The sequence below is a fragment of the Triticum dicoccoides genome, chromosome 6B, assembly GCF_002162155.2.
Source record: "Triticum dicoccoides isolate Atlit2015 ecotype Zavitan chromosome 6B, WEW_v2.0, whole genome shotgun sequence".
In the NCBI taxonomy this organism is placed as follows: domain Eukaryota; kingdom Viridiplantae; phylum Streptophyta; class Magnoliopsida; order Poales; family Poaceae; genus Triticum; species Triticum dicoccoides.
In genome coordinates, this window is record NC_041391.1 from 354,089,876 (window position 1) to 354,115,730 (window position 25,855).

Below are 25,855 nucleotides of genomic sequence, written 5' to 3' on the forward strand. Positions count from 1 at the left end.
AGCCACCCCCAGGGTAGAGGCATCTGATCCTCACCAAGAAACCAGTAGGTAGAGTGACTGAACTCCTCCTAGCAGTTCATCGCGCCAGCCAAGAACAGACCCTCGCGAGGCTATTCTTCCTTGTATTGTTCATCATCAGCCCAAGAGGCAATCCACCACACCACACACTGGAGTAGGGTATTACACCACAATGGTGGCCTGAACCAGTATAAACTCTGTGTCTCTTGTGTTGTTCTCTTTCGTAGTTCAGATCTTAGCGAGTCGGCGAGGAACAGGTAGGTAGAGGGCGAAATCTCCGCGCGCACCCCAGTGTTCGAACCTCAAGGGTCTGCCGGAACCCGAAATCCGACATAGGGTCCCCATCCAGAACGACTGGAACATCCAGCACCTCTGGAAGTTCTACCCCTGAAGAAAGGCTCGGGCCTATGAAGCAAGGATCTGGCCTATGAAGGTCGCCACTCGTGACACTCTCACGTAATAATGAGTGGGGCTGTAAACGCCCCGAAGTCTCCTGAGATTCGCCTTGGGGCCTTATGGGGGCTCGCTCCCACATCTTAGTGGCAGCACTTAGCTCTGCGCTGGTAGAAGAGTAGATTAGTGTCAGGACCCCGATCCTAAGTCACACTGATCTAGCATGTAACACATCATATCACTTTGCGGCCTCACGCATGGTATTCCCACAGGTGCCACCTGACCTGGCCCAGGACCGTTTGCGCCTTTTGGCTCACGTATATGATAGTGCCGCTAGCATCCATATGACAAAGAACCCGCGCTGACATGGCTAGTTGTGAACCCAAAGTGGCACTAACTTACAGGGACAGGCATACATGACCCAACAACAAACGTGTCGGTCATCAGCGAGTGAATCCAAGCTGTAGCACTGGGCTAGCAGGACTCCGGTGAACCGGGCTGTAGCGGGCTAACAGGACTCCGGAATTCATCGTGTGACATTTCCCCGAGGGGACAGACACAGGAACGAAGAAGGACACATGCCGGCCAGCCTAAGTGTTCTGGAGCAGTAGCAAGCTACCATGGCTCAGCGGAAACACTAGGAGACATTTCCCGGTAAGAGAGGCTACTAAGGATAAACAACTAGATAGTCAGATCCCACACATACCAAGCATTTCAATAACATACACACAATATGCTCGATATGTGCAAATACAACATGGCATCACAACATGACTCTACAACTCAAGCATTTTATTCAATAGGCTCCGAGGAGAGAGATATTACAATCATGGGTCTCATGACCCAATAATCAGAGCATACAAGTCAAAGCACAAGCGGAAGCTTAACATGTCTGAGTACAGACATCTACAAATGAAAAAGGCTGAGAAGCCTGACTATCTACCAGATCATGCCGAGGGCACAAGATCGTAGCTGAGGTAACAAGCTAAACGTCGAAGTCCACGTGGAACTACTAGCGAGACTGAAATCTCTCTGCAAAAACATCAATTAAGCAACATGAGTACAAATGTACCCAGCAAGACTTACATCAGAACTAACTACATATGCATCATTATCAACAAAGGGATGGTGGGGTTTAACTGCAGCAAGCCAGCTTTGACTCGGTGGCTATCCTGTACTACGACTGCAAGTAACTCTTTTGAGGTGGCGCACACGAGTCCACATATTCACCATATCAATACACCATTATGGATCCGCTCCTGTCTCCCTACGAGAACGCCATCCATAGCACTCACGCTTATCTTGTGCATTTTAGAGTATCCACTTTCACTTGTCTATGAACTGTACAGGCAACCCAGAAGTCCTTTACCGCGGACACGGCTATTCGAATAGATAATGTTAACCCTGTAGGGGTGTACTTCTTCACACACGCTCTCGCCACTTACCGCCATTTACACGTCATGTATCTCGGCAACCTTCAAGCGGAAGCCTGGCGAGGGTGTCAGACACGACCTGACTAACCACACAAGTCTCTCGTCCAGGTTTATCGCCTATTCGGGTTCCATCCGCAAGGAGATCCGGCCGGGGTGTCGCTCACGGCCCCAAACGATGTGAGCAGGGTTCCCAAGCCCACCATCCGGGTGCCACTTGGTACAACGTGCCACTGTGCCTAGTCTGTCCCAAGCCCACCTGTACCGGGTGCCACTTGGTAGACTACTAACACTACCTACAAACACCAGAAACTAGTTGCAACTCCTGGACAGAGATCAAGTTGATTAATAAGTCGAGAGAGTCAATTAAGGATCCCAATGTGTGGTAGTAGCTATTCATGGATCACAAACACAGAACTCAGTTCTTGAGGACGGTTTCAATGAGACAACCCACCATGTACTCCTACATGGCCTCTCACCGCTACCTTTACCAAATCGTGTTCACACACTTAGCACTCAACAGTAGGACATGTTCACACACCTCCGATTCATCCCCGATGAATCAGACATGACTCAACTCTAAGCAGTAGCAGGTATGACAAACAAGCATGAATGAGTAGGCACATCAGGGCTCAAACAACTCCTACTCATGCTAGTGGGTTTCATCTATTTACTGTGGCAATGACAGGTCATGCAGAGGATAAAGGGGTTCAGCTACCGCAGCAAGTAACAGATGAATCGTTGTTGTCCTAATGTAGTAAAAGAGAGCAGGAGCGAGAGAGTGGGATTGTATCGGAATGAACAAGGGGGTTTTGCTTGCCTGGCACTTCTGAAGATAGTAAAGCTCTTCATCGGTGTCATCGAACTCATCGTCGGAACATCGTCTACTGAGAGGGGACAAATACCGACAAACAAGGAAGAACACAATCAATGCAATGCAGCAATATGATGCATGAATGTGACATGGAAATATGTTATTGATTGAGCTAATGCAACTAACAACAAGTTAAATGGATTTGGTTTGAACACTAGGTTCAAATTCAAACTACATATGTGATTTCTTAAATGCCATTTAATTGAATTGTCCTAAACAGTAGTCATAAGTTGTTCTAAAATGCATGAAAATGGCACACATGGATAGATTGGATTTTTCTAATCATTTTTCATATATAAATTATTTCATTCTGAGTTACGGTTGAATTTATATGATTTTTAGAAGTTTATAACATTTTCTGGAATTTCCTGGATTATCTTTATTCCAAAAAAAGATTAATTGCGTCAGCATGACGTAGGTGTGATGTCAGCAGGTTAACTGACCCGGTCCAGGTCAAACCTGACTAGTGGGGTCGACACGTCAGTGACACAATTAACTAACAGGGTTAATTAAATCTAACTAATCAAATTTACAGCCACTGGGCCCGCTGTTAGTGTCAGCAGGGGGTAATTAGTCCTAAACTAATCTAGTCAGGGCAGGGCCCGCGTGTGTTGACCCTAGGGAGGTCAAACCCTGGGTCGAACAGGTCAAACTCGTCGGCGACTCGACGCCGGCGAGGCTAGACACGGCGGCAAGGCTCGGATTTGGTCCTTCGTCGACCAAATCGACGGCGGAGACGCGCTACGGACCGCTGGTGAACTCGCGAATCGAGTGGTGGTGGCGGTTGGGCCTGGGGAGGCCAGAGTTGTCGCCGGCGTCGACCTTGGCGGTCGCCGGAGCTCGGGTGAGCTCGGGGTCGACGCTACGATGGCCGTGGCGATGTGCGATTATCACCTACGGCGTCTACGTGATGCGGTGAGTACGAGGGGCGCATGCCTGGGACCAAATGGTCACCGGAATGTGGCCGGCGACGAGATCGTGTGGCAGCGCGGTTCGGTCTTCAAGGGGGCGATGGCTACAGCAAGAAATCGAGGCGGGAAGAGGGGAATTCGGTCCGTGAGCTCACCGCGGAGACGTTGGGATGGTCGGCGTGCTCGGAGGAGGCTTGGAGGTGATGGAATGGCGGTGACGATCTCGGCGGCCCGAGGAAGGGGATGGCGGAGCTGGCGGCATCCAGGGCTTCCGGCGCCTTCCATCTTGGTGAGGAGGAAGAGGGGGACGAGGTGGGGCGTCTTGGCTCGTCGGCGAGGCGAGGGAAGCACGGTCGCTGTGGCAAATGGCGTCGGCGACGACGAGCTCCGCTCGGGCGCGTGCGGGGAGAGAGCAGAGGAGGGGAGAGCGTTCGAGAAAATGAGAGGGGGCCAGGGGGGCTGCATGGCGTCTCCAGGTGGTCGAGGAAGCGAGCAGGGAGGCAGGAGGAGGTGGAAGCAGGAGGTGGCCGCGGGTGCGCGCGCAGGCCACACACCTCTGCCTACTGGCGCGAGGAGGAAGGCGACAGGGAGGAGGCGGTGGTGGACTGGGCCGGCCAGCTACAGTGCTGGGCCGGTTGGTGGCGTCAGGTAAGTTATTCTCTCTCTCTCTCTTATTTCTGTTTTCTATTTATTCTGTTTTGTTTTGATTTAGTAAAATACTAAACCATTTGATAAAATGCTGAAAATAACTGTGGGCACTTGTGAAATTATTCCCAACAGCCCTCAAGTAGTTTCAGAACTATTAGAGCATTTAAAATTATTTATAGGATTTAAATGCCCTAATTCAAATACAATATGAGTTAATTCAAAAATCCAAAAATGATCTAAGAATATATTCATCATTTTTGGCAGAGGTTTCCACCTTAACCAGAAATCATGAACTTTTCTTAGGGACATTTTGGGTTTATTGAAAAGATTTTATGCTTGACCCTATTTGATTTGATTTTGGTGCTAGGGTTTGTCAATCCCCATTTCAAGTTTAAATGCAAGTTAAACATGATGCACACATGAAGGGCTAGCCTACCGCATACCAGAACTAGGGATGTGACATCTCACCCCTACTAAACAAGAATCTCGTCCCGAGATTCAAGCGTAGGGTAATATGAAGGGGGGACGCAAACTAACACAATCTTCATGATCCAACTTGCACTTCTTGAAGATGTTGATTCATGGCTTTAAATTGATCTTGACGTCTTCTCTTTCGAGATCTTTGTCCAATTCGATGATGACAAAAGAAACTCTATAGAAAACGATCTCCTCGAAGATCGAACACTCAAGATCTACTCACGGAATGAGACGTTGAACATCTCTTGAGCTGAGAGGCAAAACACACCTTAAAAGGACGGAAGAAACAATTGATGAGAGTTTCCAAGTAGCAAAGAAAAATTGCCATGGTTCCATAACGGGGCACCTCAGGGAAGGTGACTCGTAGAATTATTCCCTTAAGTGGCAAAAAGGATTACTTTTGATGCATGGATCATCTAAACTCTCTAAACCAACCCAAGGAAAATCATAAACGGTCACTTGAAGGAGTTCAAAAGAATGACATGCTCGGACAAGAATGGATGATGTGGATTACCTTGTTGAAAACAACACAAGGGATGATTTTAGTAACTGGGGAGAAGCTCAACAGTAGAGAGTGAGTCCACTGTTTGAAAAGTTATAGCATGACCGAGGAAGCTAAGAGCAATCCCGGTTAGTGCCGATGATAACACCTAACGTTTGCGCGTCCTCTCAAGGACTTGAGCATTTCCATATTCATCAAGGTTTTACCAACATCCGTGTCAAGGATCCTGGTAAAACAACATACCACCATGATGGATAGTGATGGACGATGCAGATGCAAAGGGAGATAACACCTTCTCAGATTTCACCTTAGCCAGGCCAAGGAACAAAATCTGGATGATCGACTGAGAGACATCTAGCACTCCACTTCTAATGTTCTCCTTGATGTGCTATCGCAACCCATTTATAGATATGGTTTGATATCTAGGACATCAAGTAAAAGGTCAGACTTTGGGAACACAAAAATCATAAGGAATAACTACGGAAGTAAATCCATAAGAAGTCCTCATGGGGAGGTGGCCAACTTCCTCAATCAAGATACTACAATAATAGGTCTTCCGGCTGGGTGTGTTGGCCACGACATCCACTTAACCGGTTACAGAGAGACCATTATTATAATTCTTGGAAATGTTCTAACCATCATATCTGCCTGAGATTTAGATCTGGTTGGTGTTAGGATATTCCAGACTCATCGAGTCTAGGAAGAAAAATGGAAGTTTGCAACACAAATCGATGAGATGACGTTGCGAGATTCTCGGGAAATGAACTACGATAGCAAGCTCCAAAACATGAGCTGGTTCTGCTACAAATATGTGAACACGTTGTCCCAGACAAGCATGGCCACGAAGTAGTCTTATAGTTAAACACTACCGAGTTCAGGTGGGGAACCATCTTCGAGGATATCGAAGTCTTTACACAAGTCCATGGATTAGATCTCAAGCATAAACTTCTCTTCCTTGAACAAGTCAATCAGTGGCTTGGTGTGCTACGGAATACATATGGAATGGAAGTAATTAATCTACCAAACCATAGTATACTTTGCACATGTGTGACTAATTTGGGATGATTCCAGGGGAAACAAAACAAACCTTTCTTGAACTCACGGCAGCAACTTGCACCAAATGCACATGAATTTGAGGAAGTCACTTCTTCCATCCAACATATGCTCCATGAACGGGACATGAAGACAATGCTTATACAAGTTTCCAACACCAGCTGGATGTTCAACACAAGTCATGGTGGGGACAAAATGTCGCTGATGGGCTCAACAACAACTCATCGGAATTTCCATATCACTGGACTTCCACCATCATGTGAACAATGTGATGGTATTGGTCAGACCAAAAGATGTAATGGTGTATGCTCGAGGAAAAACCACGAGTAAGACAACATTACGAATATCGTTGGTTTTGATTTGATTTGACGATAGCCCATACTCAAATCAAAGATTGGATAAGATAATAGATCCAACAATTGACCATGAGGATCAACCAATGAAGATATCACCTTTTTTCAAAACACACCAACACCAGGATATCCCTTTGAAACGAACTAAGTTAGGTAAGCTTTTATCTTCCAACTCTCCAAGTTGTCGTTTAGCTTAACCCACTAGCTCAGGGGTATCCAACACGGATTCTTGGAGAAAGGGTGGTTTCGAAAACCAACTTGGTCATGAGCTCAACATAGCAGTCAGGTGACAACCTGGTCATGCTTCCAAGAAGATAATCGAAAAATCACGAACCACCGATATGCTATTAAGCTCGAGAACAATCTTGCTTTTCAGGGCAAGACGAGATGATCAAATAAGCAAGGGATTTGCATAGCCCCAACTCATTGATCGAAAGGTGCACCGGAAATAAGGACTAGGTAGCACGATCTATCTTAGAATGATGATTCAAGAACCAACACACTAAGAATGAAATTATTGTCCTTTAACTACCAAGCAACAAGGTTTCTAGGAGGATTGATTTCACACATCATGATTCACTTGTCGGCATTCCGGTTGCAACAACACGGGAGCCGAGAAATGAATAATGAGGGCGAGAAGTATCACTGCATCAAGAATTCATAAGAGGGTGTGCAATTCCCATGATATTCCTGATATAAAGATGGTAATACTTCAAGGTAGAACAGACCAGAAGCTGGATTGCAACTTGATCTGCGGAACACAACTGCTTTGACCCAATCCTGGATATGGATGGGGTACTGGAGTTTGTTTCTCCTAGTCATTCTGGAATAGAATGGCATGATGGACCACAAGAGTAATAGACATCGATGAACGAATGCACTCATACTCCTGACTGTCAATTGATAGACGAGGGTCAGAAGACAACTAAAGAGGGACAACTCAAAGGAACATACGATTTTCTGAGTTGTGGATGCATGGTTTAGCATGTCGAACGAAGTTCAACATATTTCTTCCGGATAACCCATGCAGAAAGGTAGAACTGGGAGAGCCACAATATAGAATGGAGAACTCATCGAGGATATTCCTGTTGTGATCTTTTGATCCAACAAACTTCTGCCATAAGTGGTTCATAGTATTTGGAAGAACGAAATGCCACGGACCTTGAGGACTATCGCAAAGGTTACTAGTATCCTAAAGGGACTAGCAAACACTATCAACATGAAGTAAGTAGGGTGAATCTCGGGTTCGGAGACCCAGGAGTAGAATGCCTACTAACTATGTGGCATCACGGGATGCCTCCGGGAATGATGGCCAGAATCATCACACTGGGACACAGAACATGGCTAGATTACAAGGTGATACTCTAGACATCTAGGGTCATAATAATAGCTCCAACATATACGTTGAGGCAATAGAGTACCTCAACTCACCGTTTAGTGTGGTTAACCTGGCCAGAAAGGACATCAAAACAGAGGGAAGGATTTTGCAATTGCATCAGATTATTTAGAAACCTGGGATGACTCGGACAGCATAACGGCTATAAATGCTCAAAAGATTGGAGACATGCTACAAGATGGTGGCATAGCCACTCAGATGCACAATATCAAGGTTTCGAGATCAATAGTTAACATACGTTGGTAGTCGGAACCGAATTGAGGCTTAAATCTATCAATCCTTAAGTCTACGGATTAGTAACACGTGATCCTGATAGAAAGAAGAGAAATCCTAATTTCTTAACCCCGTAGAAAAGATAGGATGACTCAGATCAGAAGGGCATAAGGTATAAGGAGTAAAAAGAGCCTTACGTTCCCAACCACAATCAATTCCCTTACATAACTAAAGCATTTCTAGACTCAACTTCGACCAGTTTGGCTTGGTAATCCTACAAGCAGTCAAGCTCTGATAACAAAGTTGTCAGGACCCCGATCCTAAGTCACACTGATCTAGCATGTAACACATCATATCACTTTGCGGCCTCACGCACGGTATTCCCACGGGTGCCACCTTACCTGGCCCGGGACCGTTTGCGCCTTTTGGCTCACGTATATGATAGTGCCACTAGCATCCATATGACAAAGAACTCGGGCTGACATGGCTAGTCGTGAACCCAAAGTGGCACTAACTTACAGGGACAGGCATACATGACCCAACAATGAATGTGTCGGTCATCAGTGAGTGAATCCAGGCTGTAGCACTGGGCTAGCAGGACTCCGGTGAACCGGGCTATAGCGGGCTAACAGGACTCCAGAATTCATTGTGTGACATTTCCCCGAGGGGACAGACACACGAACGAAGGACACATGCCGGCCAGCCTAAGTGTTCCGGAGCAGTAGCAAGCTACCATGGATCAGTGGAAACACTAGGAGACATTTCCTGGTAAGAGAGGTGACTAAGGATAAACAACTAGATAGTCAGATCCCACACATACCAAGCATTTCAATAACATACACACAATATGCTCGATATGTGCAAATACAACATGGCATCACAAACATGACTCTACAACTCAAGCATTTTATTCAATAGGCTCCGAGGAGCGAGATATTACAATCATGGGTCTCATGACCCAACAATCAGAGCATACAAGTCAAAGCACAAGCGGAAGCTTAACATGTCTGAGTACAGACATCTACAAATGAAAAAGGCTGAGAAGCCTGACTATCTACCAGATCCTGCCGAGGGCACAAGATCGTAGCTGAGGTAACAAGCTAAACATCGAAGTCCACGTGGAACTACTAGAAAGACTGAAATCTCTCTGCAAAAACATAAATTAAGCAACATGAGTACAAATGTACCCAACAAGACTTACATCAGAACTAACTACATATGCATCATTATCAACAAAGGGATGGTGGGGTTTAACTGCAGCAAGCCAGCTTTGACTCGGTGGCTATCCTGTACTACGACTGCAAGTAACTCTTTTGAGGTGGCGCACACGAGTCCACATATTCACCGTATCAATACACCACTATGGATCCGCTCCCGTCTGCCTACGAGAACGCCATCCATAGCACTCACGCTTATCTTGCGCATTTTAGAGTATGCACTTTCACTTGTCTATGAACTGTACAGGCAACCCAGAAGTCCTTTACCGCGGACACGGCTATTCGAATAGATAATGTTAACCCTGCAGGGGTGTACTTCTTCACACACGCTCTCGCCACTTACCGCCATGTATACGTCATGTATCTCGGCAACCTTCAAGCGGAAGCCTGGCGAGGGTGTCGGCCATGACCTGACTAACCACACAAGTCTCTCGTCCAGGTTTATCGCCTATTCGGGTTCCATCCACAAGGAGATCCGGCCGGGGTGTCGCTCACGGCCCCAAACAATGTGAGCAGGGTTCCCAAGCCCACCATCCGGGTGCCACTTGGTACACCGTGCCACTGTGCCTAGTCTATCCCAAGCCCACCTGTACCGGGTGCCACTTGGTAGACTACTAACACTACCTACAAACACCAGAAACTAGTTGCAACTCCTGGACAGAGATCGAGTTGATTAATAAGTCGAGAGAGTCAATTAAGGATCCCAATGTGTGGTAGTAGCTGTTCATGGATCACAAACACAAAACTCAGTTCCTGAGGACGGTTTCAATGAGACAACCCACCATGTACTCCTACATGGCCTCTCACCGCTACCTTTACCAAATCATGTTCACACACTTAGCTCTCAACAGTAGGACATGTTCACACACCTCCGATTCATCCCCGATGAATTAGACCTGACTCAACTCTAAGCAGTAGCAGGCATGACAAACAAGCATGAATGAGTAGGCAAATCAGGGCTCAAACAACTCCTACTCATGCTAGTGGGTTTCATCTATTTACTGTGGCAATGATAGGTCATGCAGAGGATAAAGGGGTTCAGCTACCGCAGCAAGTAACAGATGAATCGTTGTTGTCCTAATGCAGTAAAAGAGAGCAGGAGCGAGAGAGTGGGATTGTATCGGAATGAACAAGGGGGTTTTGCTTGCCTGGCACTTCTGAAGATAGTAAAGCTCTTCATCAGTGCCATCGAACTCATCGTCGGAACGTCGTCTACTGAGAGGGGACAAATACCGGCAAACAAGGAAGAACACAATCAATGCAATGCAGCAATATGATGCATGAATGTGACATGGAAATATGCTGTTGATTGACCTAATGCAACTAACAACAAGTTAAATGCATTTGGTTTGAACACTAGGTTCAAATTCAAACTCCATATGTGATTACTTAAATGCCATTTAAATGAATTGTCCTAAACAGTAGTAATAAGTTGTTCTAACATGCATGAAAATGGTACAGATGGATAGATTGGATTTTTCTGATCATTTTTCATATATAAAGTATTTCATTCTGAGTTACGGTTGAATTTATATAATTTTTAGAAGTTTATAACATTTTCTGGAATTTCCTGGATTATCTTTATTCCAGAAAAAGATTAATTGCGTCAGCATGACGTAGGTGTGACGTCAGCAGGTCAACTGACCCGGTCCAGGTCAAACCTGACTAGTGGGGTCGACACGTTAGTGACACAATTAACTAACAGGGTTAATTAAATCTAACTAATCAAATTAACAGCCACTGGGCCCGCTGTTAGTGTCAGCAGGGGGTAATTAGTCCTAAACTAATCTAGTCAGGGGCAGGGCCGCGTGTGTTGACCCCAGGGAGGTCAAACCCCGGGTCGAACACGTCAAACTCGCTGGCGACTCGACGCCGGCGAGGCCAGACACGGCGGCGAGGCTCGGATTTGGTCCTCCGTCGACCAAATCGACGGCGGAGACGCGCTACGGACTGCTGGTGAACTCGCGCATCGAGTGGTGGTGGCGGTTGGGCCTGGGGAGGCCGGAGTTGTCGCTGGCGTCGACCTTGGCGGTCGCCGGAGCTCGGGTGAGCTCGGGGTCGATGCTACGATGGCCGTGGCGATGTGCGATTATCACCTACGGCGTCTACGTGATGCGGTGAGTACGAGGGGCGCATGCCTGGGACCAAATGGTCACCGGAATGTGGCCGGCGACGAGATCGTGTGGCAGCGCAGTTCGGTCTTCAAGGGGGCGATGGCTACAGCAAGAAATCGAGGCGGGAAGAGGGGAATTCGGTCCGCGAGCTCACCGCGGAGACGTTGGGATGGTCGGCGTGCTCGGAGGAGGCTTGGAGGTGATGGAATGGCGGTGACGATCTCGGCGGCCCGAGGAAGGGGATGGCAGAGCTGGCGGCATCCAAGGCTTCCGGTGCCTTCCATCTTGGTGAGGAGGAAGAGGGGGATGAGGCGGGGCGTCTTGGCGCGTCGGCGAGGCGAGGGAAGCACGGTGGCTGTGGCAAATGGCGTCGGCGACGACGAGCTCTGCTCGGGCGCGTGTGGGGAGAGAGCAGAGGAGGGGAGAGCGTTCAAGAAAGTGGGAGGGGCCAGGAGGGCTGTGTGGCGTCTCCAGGTGGTCGAGGAAGCGAGCAGGGAGGCAGGAGGAGGTGGAAGCAGGAGGTGGCCGCGGGTGCGCGCGCAGGCGACACGCCTCTGCCTACTGGCGCGAGGAGGAAGGCGACAGGGAGGAGGCGGTGGTGGACTGGGCCGGCCAGCTACAGTGCTGGGCCGGTTGGTGGCGTCAGGTAAGTTATTCTCTCTCTCTCTTATTTCTGTTTTCTATTTATTCTGTTTTGTTTTGATTTAGTAAAATACTAAACCATTTGATAAAATGCTGAAAATAACTGTGGGTACTTGTGAAATTATTCCCAACAGCCCTCAAGCAGTTTCAGAACTACTAGAGCATTTAAAATTATTTATACGATGTAAATGCCCTAATTCAAATACAATATGAGTTAATTCAAAAATCCAAAAATGATCTAAGAATATATTCATCATTTTTCGCAGAGGTTTCCACCTTAACCAGAAATCATGAACTTTTCTTAGGGACATTTTGGGTTTATTGAAAAGATTTTATGGTTGACCCTATTTGATTTAATTTTGGTGCTAGGGTTTGTCAATCCCCATTTCAAGTTTAAATGCAAGTTAAACATGATGCACACATGAAGGGCTAGCCTACCGCATACCAGAACTAGCGATGTGACAATTAGGTGCCGGACGTGGCTGTTCATTTGTTTCCAAAGTTGCTTTCTATTTTTAGTAATCTTTCAATGGATTTGGTATTCTCAAACATTGGTTCCTCGAGTTGTTTCCTTCTCCTGAGCTGTCTTTGGCCTAAGGGCATGAGAGAGGTGGCAGTCACCCGCCACTTCGTCTCGCGCGCCTTGCGCGTGGGGCTAGGTAGGTGTGTGCACCCTGGGCCTGCCTCTGCGCACACACACCACGCCGAACCCTGCTATTTTGGCTTTATCCTCACGAGGGGCCCTCGATCGAGTCCGTGGGCACCAGCACTCCTCATGTCTGTGCCCCCCGGGCAGCGCGACACGGTGCATCAGGTCCGGGATAATTAATGGCAGGGGGCTCGCGTAAGGAGGAGTGAGCCTCTTGACAGTTTTTCACTTCGTTCAAAGATAGCTCCACCTTGCCGCGGCTCCTGAGACCCCAAGGCGTGTCTTCCGGGGGCTGCACCCAAGGCTCCCCGAAGATGGGGGCCCTATCAAGTATCCAAGGCCAAGCTCTCGTGAGGCGAATAGTGATTGCACGTACCAAGCTAAGCTTCCCTACCTTAACTCACCCAGACCGCAAACGTTACAACACAGCATCAAGATAGCAAGCATAGCATACAAGGCATAACTGCCACAGTTCATTACATGCCCCCGCAGGGTACATCTCTCTTTTTCGAATTACAGGAGAAAGGAAAGGCTAAACAAAGAGAGCCCGAAGGCGAAAGAGCTCCGCGCCGGCGCCGCATTCTCAAGCAGCGCCTCAAGGCGGCCCGACGCTTCACCAATTATACCATAGGAGACCTGGGGCTACCGGCCTTGAGTCCAAGTTCGCCAGTCCCAGCTTCACACCGGGCTCCTCTCTAGCTTCACTAGAGCGCCATGGCGGGACGAACCCCCAACATCCTTGACCCGAGCATGATGACGTGGGGGCCGGTGGCAGCCGCCACTGCTCGAGCTCTAACCCGAGGAAGAACTGTCGTCACGAGAGGAAGAGCGCGCGTCGCCAAGACCAGGCTCGCCATCGCCACCATCATCGTCGCTGCCATCCTCCGGGCAGCACCCCACGCTGCGGTCGTCTCCCCTGAACACCTTCACGTAGAGGGTCGCTAGGCCGTCGTACTTGAAGTGGAGTGTGTCGGTGTCAAAACCATCGGATCTCGGGTAGGGGGTCCCAAACTGTCCATCTAATGCTAATGGTAATAGGAGGCGGGGGACACAATGTTTACCTAGGTTCGGGCCCTCTCTATGGAGGTAATACCCTACTTCCTGCTTGATTGATCTTGATAACATGAGTATCACAAGAGTTGATCTACCATGAGATCGTAGAGGCTAAACCCTAGAAGCTAGCCTATGATTATGATTGTTGTTGTCCTACGGACTAAACTCTCTAGTTTATATAGACATCAGAGGGGGCTAGGGTTACACAGAGTCGGTTACAGAGAAGGAAATCTACATATCCGAATTGCCAAGCTTGCCTTCCACGCAAAGGAGAGTACCACCCGGACACGGGACGAAGTCTTCAATCTTGTATCTTCATAATCCAACAGTCCGACGTAAGCATATAGTCTAGCTGTCCGAGGACCCCCTAATCCAGGACTCCCTCAATAGCCCCTGAACTAGGCTTCAATGACGATGAGTCCGGCGCGCAGATTGTCTTTGGCATTGCAATGCGGGTTCCTTCTACAAATACTCTAAAGATCTTGAACACAAGAATCGTGTCCGACTCTGCAAAACAAGTTCCACATACCACCGTAGTGAGCACAATATTCCACAAGTCTAATCTGCTGACAATTTTCCCATAGCATGACATCACGCCGCGACCCGGTCATTATTCGAACCGTTTTCTCAACCTCCTACTGCACATCTTGCGACGCAGTTTTATTGGCACGTCTTGTCGAAGCAGAGATCATGTCCCCTTATCACGGGATTCTCATCAATACGGGTGTGGGTAACCCAACCGCGCCATCAACACGGCGCTTGGGGAATAAGAGAGTTTCTAGGGCAAGTGGGGAGGCGCATAGTTTCTACCGCCTTTATAAAGAGATAAGGATTCCCCTTTTTCACCCACGCCTTCTTCTTCCTCTGCTCATCCATTCTCGAGCTCCAACGCCCAAGCTTTCACCTCCTCCGCAAAGTCATTCCGAGCATGTCCGAAGTGGGAGGCAAGTGGATGGCCTCCGTTATGGAGGAGGACATCGCGAAGCTTCGGGAGGCCGGATACCTGTCCGCAAACATCGTGCATCGGCTTCCGGCCGAATGGCAAATCATCCCTACCCCGAAACCCCAGGAAATGGTAGTATTCCTCTCTCACTTCGTCCGCAGACTGGGATTCCCCCTCCACACGTTCGTCCGTGGACTTATGTTCTACTACGGGCTGGACTTCCATGATCTGGCCCCCAACTTCATCCTCAACATCTCAGTGTTTATCGTCGTGTGCGAATCCTTCCTCTGCATCACGCCCCACTTCGGCCTATGGCTGAAGAACTTCAATGTGCTGCCAAAGGTGGTGGGCGGCCAGCAAGCAGAGTGCGGGGGCGCCATGGTGGGCAAGATGCCCAATGTCACCTGGCCCGAGGACTCCTTTGTGGAGACTGTGAATGGGAGGCAATCGGGGAGGTTCTACATCACAGAGCCGCGCAACGCCAACTGGGCAGTGACTCCCGAATTTTAATCCGGCATCCCCATGTGGCTCACCTCCTGGAAGGAGAAGGGCTTAGCCTGGGGCTCAGCGGAAGAGCTGACCGGACTTCAGACCTGCGTCCAAAATATGATAAGCAAGAAAATCAAGCTCGCCAACGTGGTCCAGGTTATGCTCCTCCGCCGGATCCTTCCGTGTCAGAGACGGGTTTGCAATCTGTGGGAGTTCGACCCGGCCGAACACCAGATGCTGCAAGAGCTCTTTGGCACGATGCAGGAAGACGTCTGGAAGGTGCTCTTCAAGGCCACTGAGGTACCACCGCCCATAACCGAAGATCGCGGACTCTGTGCAAAATGCCCAGCCAATCCGATAAGTTTTCATACTTTGCAAGATATGCCTTTTACCAGCACATCCGCGGGAGGTATCTAAGCCTCTATGCCGATTTTACAGGCCTCGGTAGCAATAGCAGAGTAGATTGACTATTCGGCTCCGCTACCTGAAGATCAAGCATCGCCTCTTCTAACGAAGATGTTGTTTCCGGCGCCCTATGAGGTGCCGGAGAAAAAGGCCAAGAAGACGGCCGTGGGAACCAGAGAAGGTCACTGGCGCAAGGTTGTGTCGGACGTGACGTCCGACGACACCGAGACGCCCTCCTTCTCCTCCTCCGAAGACGAGGAGGAGGAAATCCTTCCCCCCCACCGGGGGAGAAAGAAGAGGAAGGCCGCCCCACATGGGGAGGTCGAGGTGTCCAAGAAGGGAAAAACCTTCCTTCCGGACCACTCCACCGCAGCCACCAACAGAGGCGAGGAGTGGGAGCCCAGGGATATGCCCCTGGCTAAATCATAAGTATCTGGGCACAATAGTATTTCCGGTATGTTTGCTTTATCGCTTCTTATCATGCAAAACGTGCACATGCAGTCCGGCCAAATACCACATCGAGGTATCCTCCTCTTTGGAGGGGTCTCTGGGCCCGTCGGCGATGAACAATGATTTGCTTCCGACAGCCTCGTCCCCCAGGACCACGGACGACACCAAGGTGTTGTCTCGAAGGATAACGAGCCCAGGGGAGACTGTTCCGGACACACCCCAAGCAAAATCCCAGTCGCCGAGCACATAGGGGGAAGACCCCCATGGACTCCGATATTGGGGGCCGCAGCCCCCAGCCGAATATGGCTCCGGAACCCCAAGTGGTTCCGAATTCAGGCAGGAAGCCTCTCTCTAAGGAGGGCGAGCCGTCTGTACTGATGACCTCTGTCCATCCAGAGGCACCGAACAACTTGTTGGAAGCGCTTCATAGCGCTTCCATCGATGAAGAACTAGGCATCGCTGCTGGCCACTGCCGCTGGTATTGCGGAGGTCTCTGGACTAAAGCAGGACCTAGAGCGGAGCGAGGGAGAGCTCGGCCTCACGAAGAGGCATCTCGAGGAAAGTCAAGGTACGCAATGCCCCATCTATGCACTTATAAAGGATAAATTGTTTCGGCTTATAGAGGCATCATGAACTCTGATAGGGGCCACGACCGAAGTGGCAGTCCTGAAGAAGACGCTGACCGAGGCCAAAGACAAAGCGGCCAAGGAACGCACCGAGCGCGAGAAGCAAGAGGCCCGGGTCAACGAGGCTCAATAAGAGCTCCAGGATTACGTCCAGAAATGCGAGTCCTTGGAGCGTGACTCTAAGACTCAAGAGTCCGAGCTTGCTAAGGCCCTCCAGAGCGTGCAAGACGCCAGACCCAAAGCCCAGAAGACCCTCCAGGAGATTCAGGCGGCCAAGAAGATTGCGGCGGGTAAGGCATTCATTATGCAAAGCAAGCATGTGAAGGAGACTTTCCTTTTACTTACCTGAATTTGGAGCTCTCTAGGAGCGTTCGCAGATCTACCGCGCAGCATATCTGATGCCGCAAAGTTCTACCGAGCCAAAGAAGGGAGCTCAACGGAGAAGTTGTTCTGGTCTCAGTATCTTGGGACAGAACATCCGAAGCCCTTGACCGACCAGCTGAAGCAACTGGTCGAACTGCACAAGGTGGCCGAACTGGCCGTGAAGGACCTCATAGTCCGGCCGTGGCCTACCGAGCCTATGCCAAGCAGCTACTTCGATCTAGTGAAGCGGCTTGTGAGTGCCTGCCCGCGGCTTGAAGTCATAAAGCGGTTAGCTTTCATTGAAGGTGCGCGCATGGCCTTCGCCCTCGCAAAAGTGCACTGGGCGAAGATGGATCCCGAGAAGCTCATGACCAAAGGGCCACCAAAGGGCAAGGAGCACCGCCGGCCCGAAAATTACTATGATAGTGTCATGAAGGGCTCCCGCCTTGTGGCGGAGCAATGTGCGAAGGATGTAATCTTTGAGTGAATGAACTCATTTTATCCTGTAATATGAAACAAGTTCATTTGCGCAATATAATGCTTGTTGATTTAAAAAAATTCCTCATGTGCGTCCGCTTACAAAATCTGAGGGTTGGCCAATCGTCGGCTTCTGCCCCCATGTACCTAGTAAAGGGGTGTTCTGGATCTAAACACTCTTTATCCAAATTTTTGGTCCTTTAAGGAGGTGTTTAGCGCAACGAACAAGGCAATCGGACTATACAACTTTATCACCCTCACTTAGCCATAGAAGTTCTATAATTTTAAATTTTGGCGTAGCCCCTGGTATTCCGAAGACCGAACTTGGGGCGCTATACACGCCTAAATCGGACAAAGACCGATTCCTTGCCTGAAGCGGAAAAATCTTTAAGGATTTGAAACCTCGCGAACAGCGACCAGCTCTTGCCGCATCATGACAGTCAGTTTTCGGCTTTCTCTACTGAGGTGATCGTCTGGAAGAACTGGGACACAATCGCAGTAGTTCTCCCTTTACTACCCTAGACAATATAGCGGAACATAGGGTAGCAAGCACAGGAGCTGGGCAACCCAACTATTGACCCAATACATGATTCGGAGCTGATGCATATAATGCTATAAGTTCGGGGTGCCGCACTGTCGAAAGTGTTCAGACTTTCTTGCCGTGTTATGGGGTACACTGAAGCCCCTGGCAAACTGAATGTACCAAAATGTACGGGTGCGATTTGTAATAAATAAACAGTCAAGGAAAAAAAGAGAAATCTAAGAATAAACTGATGTTGTACATTATTTTCCATTGTTATGATATGTCAAGGCGTATGTATACACGTAGTGCGATAAGCAAATAGGACTATTTGACATGCCCTAACCAAGTGCGAGCTGCGTGTGTGTATGTAAAACAGGTATAGCGATCGTTATCAGAGACCACCTGGGGATTCCTTTGTACCTCAAAGCTCCTTGCCACCTTGGTGTTTCCGCCCTTTGATGGGTCCGATAATCAGGTTATCTGAAGAGCCTCAAGAATATAGGGACTTAAAAGAAATACAAAGGTAAAGTATGCGGATTCTGGGGCGGTGGAGCCGCATTGTGGATCGTAGTTTAGTTGTGCCTCCATCTATGCCCATGGTATTTTTAGTGCGTAATCATGTATGCGCGGCACAAATTTTGTCGCCTGACTGGGACTAGGTCGGAGGCTGAATTGCTAGGCGAGCTTTGGGTGGGCCGGATGATCCTGTTGTAGAGTACTCCGGACTCGCTTGGTGGTGTCCGAGGGCTTTATATCCGAATTGAGGGTTTGTCTGAGGAGACTGCTCTGTACTTCTGCTTCAACGGCTGCAATGTGTTCCTCCGTGCGGAGGAAGCGCTCTGTGTTTGCATTGACTGTTATAACACCACGAGCTCCGGGCATCTTGAGCTTGAGGTAGGCGTCGTGTGGCATCGCATTCAATCGAGCAAATGCGGTTCGTCCTAGCAGTGCATGATAATCACTGTGGAAGAGGACGATATCCAAAGACCACTTCCAGTGTGATTAATCCTGTACAACAGGCCTCTACACCTGGTGTGACACCTTTGAAGGTGGTTTTGGTGGGTTTGATCCTTGAGGGATCGATACCATTTTGCGCACTTTATCCTGATAGAGCAGGTTCAGGCTGCTGCCACCGTCCATGAGGACTCATGTGAGGTGGAATCCGTCAATGATTGGGTCGAGGACCAGTGCGGCTGAGCCGCCATGGCGGATACTGGTCGGATGGTCCCTGCGATCAAAGGTGATCGGACAGGAAGACCATGGGTTGAACTTTGGGGCGACTGGCTCCATTGCGTAGACGTCCCTTAGCGCGCGCTTCCGCTCCCTCTTAGGAATGTGGGTGGCGTATATCATGTTTACCGTTTTCACTTGGGGGGATTTCTTCCGTCCTCGTGTGTTCAGCGGCCGGGGCTCCTCGTCGTCATCACTATGCGACCCCTTTTCCTTGTTTTCGGCATTTTGCTTGCCGGCCTATTTAAATACCCAAGATTCTCGGTTGGTGTGGTTGGCTGGTTTATCGGGGGTGCCTTGGATTTGGCATGAGCGATCGAGTATGCGTTCCAGACTGGGCGGGACCGGATTGTTTCTTTTAAATGGCTTCTTCCGTTGACCGGACTTGGAGCCATTGAATCCGGCATTGACATCCGTGTCTTCAGTGTTGTCGCCATTATTGCGACGCTTGTGTCTGTTGCGCCGGGGCTTGCCGTTGTTGTCTCTGGCGTCTGAAGTGCCAGGATTTGTTGATGTGCTGTTGCTACAAGCCAACCAGCTGTCCTCGCCCGCACAAAAGTGGGTCATCAGTGTTGTAAGGGCTGCCATGGATTTCGGCTTCTCTTAGCCAAGGTGTCAGGCAAGCCACTCGTCACGGATGTTATGCTTAAAGGCCACTAGGGCTTCGGCATTCGGACAGTCGACAATTTGGTTCTTTTTAGTTAGGAACCGAGTCCAGAATTTCCTGGCTGACTCTCCGGGCTGTTGGGTTATGTGACTTAAGTCATCAGCGTCCGGTGGTCGCACATAAGTGCCCTGGAAGTTGTCAAGGAATGCCTCTTTGAGGTTCTCCCAACTGCCAATGGAGTTTACCGGCAGACTATTCAGCCAGTGCCGAGCTGGTCCCTTGAGATTTAGTGGGAGGTACTTGATGGCATGTAGATCATCGCCGCTGGCCATGTGAATGTGGAGAAGGAAATCTTCAATCCATATCGCGACGTCTGTTGTCCCATCATATGGTTCAATGTTCACGGGCTTAAACCCTTCTGGGAATTCATGCTCCATTACTTCATCAGTGAAGCATAGGGTGTGTGCGGTGCCTCTATGCCGGGCTATGTCGCGACGCAGTTCGGATGAGATTGGTCTGCTGTATTCAGCCCGGACGGATTTGTCTTTACTATATCCGGCTTGGTGATCGTCGTCACGCGTTGGGGCGTGCCCCCTCGATCCGTAGATCGATCTTGATTGTCCTGCTTTGTTTTTCAGTTCATCTCGCAGGTCGTGCGTGTAGCCCCAGGCCTTCGTGTTTTTGTTTGGTTGACGACGGGGTGCGGGCTAGTGTTCGGGTTGATACGCCGCTTTGTCCTGGCCACGAGGTGGTCGGTCAGCCACATCCTGTGCTGGTAGTATAGGCTCTAGTGCCTCGTCCTTGAATTGAGGTAACAACCTGCGCCTCGGGCAACTTTTGGTTGGGTGCTCGAGTCCGTATTCCTCGGCCTCCAGGACCTCAGTCCATCTGTCAGTGAGGAGATCTTGATCAGCTTGAAGCTATTGTTGTTTTTTCTTCAGGCACTTTGCAGTGGCTATAAGCTGGCGCTTGAATCGCTCCTACTCGACGAGATCCTCAGGCACGATAAATTTTTCGTCGCCGAGGCTCACCTCGTCTTCGGAGAGGGGCATGTAATTGTCATCCTCTGAGTATTCGTCCACTGCCTGTTCATCAGGGCTAGCTTGCCCGTCCTCCTGTCCGGCCTGCTCGAAGCATGGCTGGTCGGGATTGTTTCCGTCTTCGGCATCATCTGGAGTGCTATTGTCTCTTGTGCCGGTATCGCTGTTTTTGCTATGGCGGGGTTTAGAGCGGCACCGCTGACATCGGCGCTTAGGTTGCCTCTCAAGAGGATCATCCTCCATTGCATCCTTTTCAGCCTCACCATTGTTTTATTTGGGTGTGTCCACAATATATATGTCGTATGATGAGGTAGCAGTCCAGCGCCCTGTGGCCGGTGGTTCCTGTTCTTCTCCGGCATCGTCGTCCATACCGTCGATGTCTTCGGAGTCGAAATCAAGCATGTCAGTTAAGTTGTCGATAGTGGCTATTAAGTGGGTGGTGGGTAATGAATTCCTTCGTCGTCCGCTTCCCACTCAAGCCGGACATAGTTTGGCCAAGAGTCTCCTGATAGGGAGAGAGATTTTAGTGAGTTTAGCACGTTGCCCAAGGGCGAGTGCTGAAAGATATCTCCGGAGCTAAACTCGATGATCGGTGCCTAGCTAGGTCCAATGGGCACTGATGTACGCGGTTCGGATCCTACAGCGGGAGACGAGTCCGAGGATCCGACGACACAGACCTCCTTGGAAGTGAGATCTGTGTCCGGCTCCATCGCTGTTGAGTGTGCGGCCTCCGTGGCGGGGTCCATCCACCCATCCTCGGATGGCACGATCTGCTCTAGATTTAAAGCTGGGGCAGCTACAGGTGTGATCTCCCGAACACCGTCCGATGGCAGATCTAAGTCATGCTCATCGCGGCCGTAGGGCGCACCTGTCATGGGCTTGAATCCGTCGAAGATCAAGTCTCCGCGGATGTCGGCAGTATAGTTGAGGCTTCCAAACCTAACCTGATGGCCAGGGGCGCAGCTGTCGATCTGCTCCATATGGCCAAGCGAGTTGGCCTGCAGTGCGAAGCCACCGAATACAAAGATCTGTCCAGGGAGGGAAACCTCACCCTAGGCCGCATCATTGTAGATGATCGAAGGGGCCATCAAGCCTTATGGTGATGAAAGCACCAATGTCGGTGTCAAAACCGGTGGATCTCGGGTAGGGGGTCTTGAATTGTGCCTCTAAGGCTAATGGTAACAGGAGGCGGGGGACACAATGTTTACCCAGGTTCGGGCCCTCTCTATGGAGGTAATACCCTACTTCCTGCTTGATTGATCTTGATGATATGAGTATTACAAGAGTTGATCTACCACGAGATCGTAGAGGCTAAATGCTAGAAGCTGGCCTATGATTATGATTGTTGTTGTCCTATGGACTGAACCCTCCGGTTTATATAGACATTGGAGGGGGATAGGGTTACACAGAGTCGGTTACAGAGAAGAAAATCTACACATCCGAATTGCCAAGCTTGCCTTCCACGCAAAGGAGAGTCCCACCCGGACACGGGACGAAGTCTTCAATCTTGTATCTTCATAGTCCAACAGTCCGACGTAAGCATATAGTTCGGCTGTCCGAGGACCCCCTAATCCAGGACTCCCTCAGAGGGTGCACCTTCTGCCCAGGCCATGCACACGGACAAAGGTCTGCCAGCCACGGGTTAGGACAACATTGCCGGAGGCGGTGACCTCGGTACCAACCCACGAAGCCCTACTTCAGCAATAGTCAGCCTGTAGCCAGAGACCATCGAGCCCTAAGAAGGAAGCTCATCGGAGAAGAAGCGCGGGAGGCGGAGCGAGGTGCTGGCCGGGTTCTCTGACCACACCACCAACTCAGGAAGCACGTCCACCGAGGAGAAGCATGGCCGAGGCGGGCACACAATCACGACGCGCCTCCCTTCATCATGGGGGCTGCTTCGAAGCCGGTGGCCCCCGCCGCGGGAAGAGGTGCCTGTCGGTGTCAAAACCGGTGGATCTCGGGTAGGGGGTCCCGAACTGTGCGTCTAAGGCTAATGGTAACAGGAGGCGGGGGACACAATGTTTACCCAGGTTCGGCCCCTCTCTATGGAGGCAATACCCTACTTCCTGCTTGATTGATCTTGATGATATGAGTATTACAAGAGTTGATCTACCATGAGATCGTAGAGGCTAAACCCTAGAAGCTAGCCTATGACTATGATTGTTGTTATCCTATGGACTAAACCCTCCGGTTTATATAGACACTAGAGGGGGTTAGGGTTACACAAAGTCAGTTATAGAGAAGGAAATCTACATATCTGAATTGTCAAGGTTGCCTTCCATGCAAAGGAGAGTCCCACCTGGACATGGGACGAAGTCTTCAATCTTATATCTTCATAGTCCAACAGTCTGGCGTAAGCATATAGTCCGGCTGTCCGAGGACCCCCTAATCCAGGACTCCCTCAGTAGCCCCTGAACCAGGTTTCAATGATGATGAGTCTGACGCGTAGATTGTCTTCGGCATTGCAAGGCGGGTTCCTTATCTGAAGACTCCAAAGAAGATCCTAAACACAAGGATCGTGTCCGGCTCTGCAAAACAAGTTCCACATACCACCGTAGAGAGCACAATATTTCACAAGTCTAATCTGCTAACAACTTTCCCATAGCGTGACATCACGCCACGGCCCGGTCATTATTCGAACCATTTTCTCAACCTGCTACTGCACATCTTGCGAGGTGGTTTTATTGGCACGTCTTGTCAAAGTAGAGATCATGTCCCCTTATCACGGGATTCTCGTGAATACGGGTGTGGGTAACCCAACCGTGCCATTAACACAGCGCTTGGGGAATAAGCGAGTTTCCAGGGCAAGTGGGGAGGCGCAGGATCCCTACTGCCTTTATAAGGAGATAAGGATTCCCCTTTTTCACCCATGCCTTCTTTTTCCTCTGCTCATCCATTCTCTCTTGCTCGAGCTCCAGCGCCCAAGCATTCGCCTTCTCCACCCACAAAGGCCCTCCAAAATGTCCGAATCCGGAGCAGGAGGCAAGTGGATGGCCTCTACTGTCCTGGAGAAGGATATCAAGAAACTTCAGGAGGCCGGGTATCTGGCCAAGAAGATCAGCCACCGCCTTCCGACGGTGGGACAGATTGTCCCTACTCCGGAACCCCACGAGAGGGATGTATTCCTCCCTCACTTTGTCCGCGGTATAGGGTTTCCCCTCCACCCATTAGTTCGCGGCATTATGTATTACTATGGGATTGATTTTCATGATCCATCCCCCAATTCCTTCCTCAACATCTCGACGCTCATCGTCATGTGCAAGGCCTTTTTCCGCATCTCCCCACACTTCGGCTTATGGCTGAAGATTTTCAATGTGAAGACCAAGGTGGTGAGTAGTGAGCATGCTGAGTGCGGGGGAGCCATGGTAAGCAAAATGCCCAATGTCACATGGCCATCAGGTACCATCAATGATTCTGCCAAAGGGTGGCAACAACAATGGTTCTATGTCACTGAGCCACGCGGCACAAAATGGGTCGCAGCTCCCGAATTCCAATCCGGAGCTCCATTGCGGCCTACGTCCTGGCCCAAGAACGGCCTGAACTAGTCTTCGCCAGATGAGTTGTCAGTGCTCCAAACGCACGTCAAGGGTATGGAAGACAAGAATATCTAACTCTTCAACGTAGTCCAGGTGATGTTAGTTCACCGGATTCTCCCTTGTGAGCACATGGCTTGCAATTTATGGGAATTCGACCCGGCCAAGCACCAGACCCTATTAGGGTTTTTCGACTCATCGCACAAACACATCTGGAAGGTGCTCTTTAAGTCCGGCAAATCATGGTCGGATTCAGCCGAGGACCGCGGGTACCAACTGTCTCGACCCACGAGTTCGGTAAGTCTTCGTATGTTGTCAAGTCATACGCTTTATCTGCATAATCCAAGGGAAATGCTTAATGTGTTTTCCCACAACTCTCCCAGGGCTGGACGAAGAAGGCGGGGCGGATCTAATGTCCGGCCCCACTACCAGAAGAACCAGCCGGCCCACTTCTGACGAAGATGCTGGTCCCGGCGCCTTACAAGGTGCCGAAGAAGAAAACCAAGAAAGAGGCCAAAGAGAACAGGGGAGGCCATCATCACCAAGGAACTTCGCACATAATACCCGAAGACTCCGAGGACCACTTTTCCTCCAAAGAGGATGAGGAAGAGGAGGAAAGCCGACCCCCCCTGGCGAGGGGAAGAGAGAAAAGGACGGCCTCCACACAGAGGCTGAGTCACCTAAGAAGGGAAAAACTCCCTTTCTGAAGGAATCCGCCACCGCCACCAACAGCTGCCCAGAGTGGGATCCTAGGGTCCAGTCCCTGGTGAAATCGTGAGTATAGAAAACCCGGACACGCTTGCGCATCCAGAGTCACTATTGTGTGACATTTAATCGCATTGAGTCACACTTTTTTTGCAGTCCGGCAAGGTCCCTGTCGGTGTCAAAACTGGTGGATCACGGGTTGGGAGTCCAGATCTATGCGTCCAAGGCTAATGGTAATAGGAGGCAGGGGACACGATGTTTTACCCAGGTTCGGGCCCTCTCGATGGAGGTAATACCCTACTTCCTACTTGACTGATCTTGATGCTATGAGTATTACAAGGGTTGATCTACCACAAGATAGTAGAGGCTAAACCCTAGGAGCTGGCCTATGATTATGATTATCCTCGTTCTACGGACTAAACCCTCCGGTTTATATAGACACAGAAGAGGGCTAGGGTTACACAGAGTCGGTTACAAAGAAGGAGATCTAATATCCGAATCGCCAAGCTTGTCTTCCATGC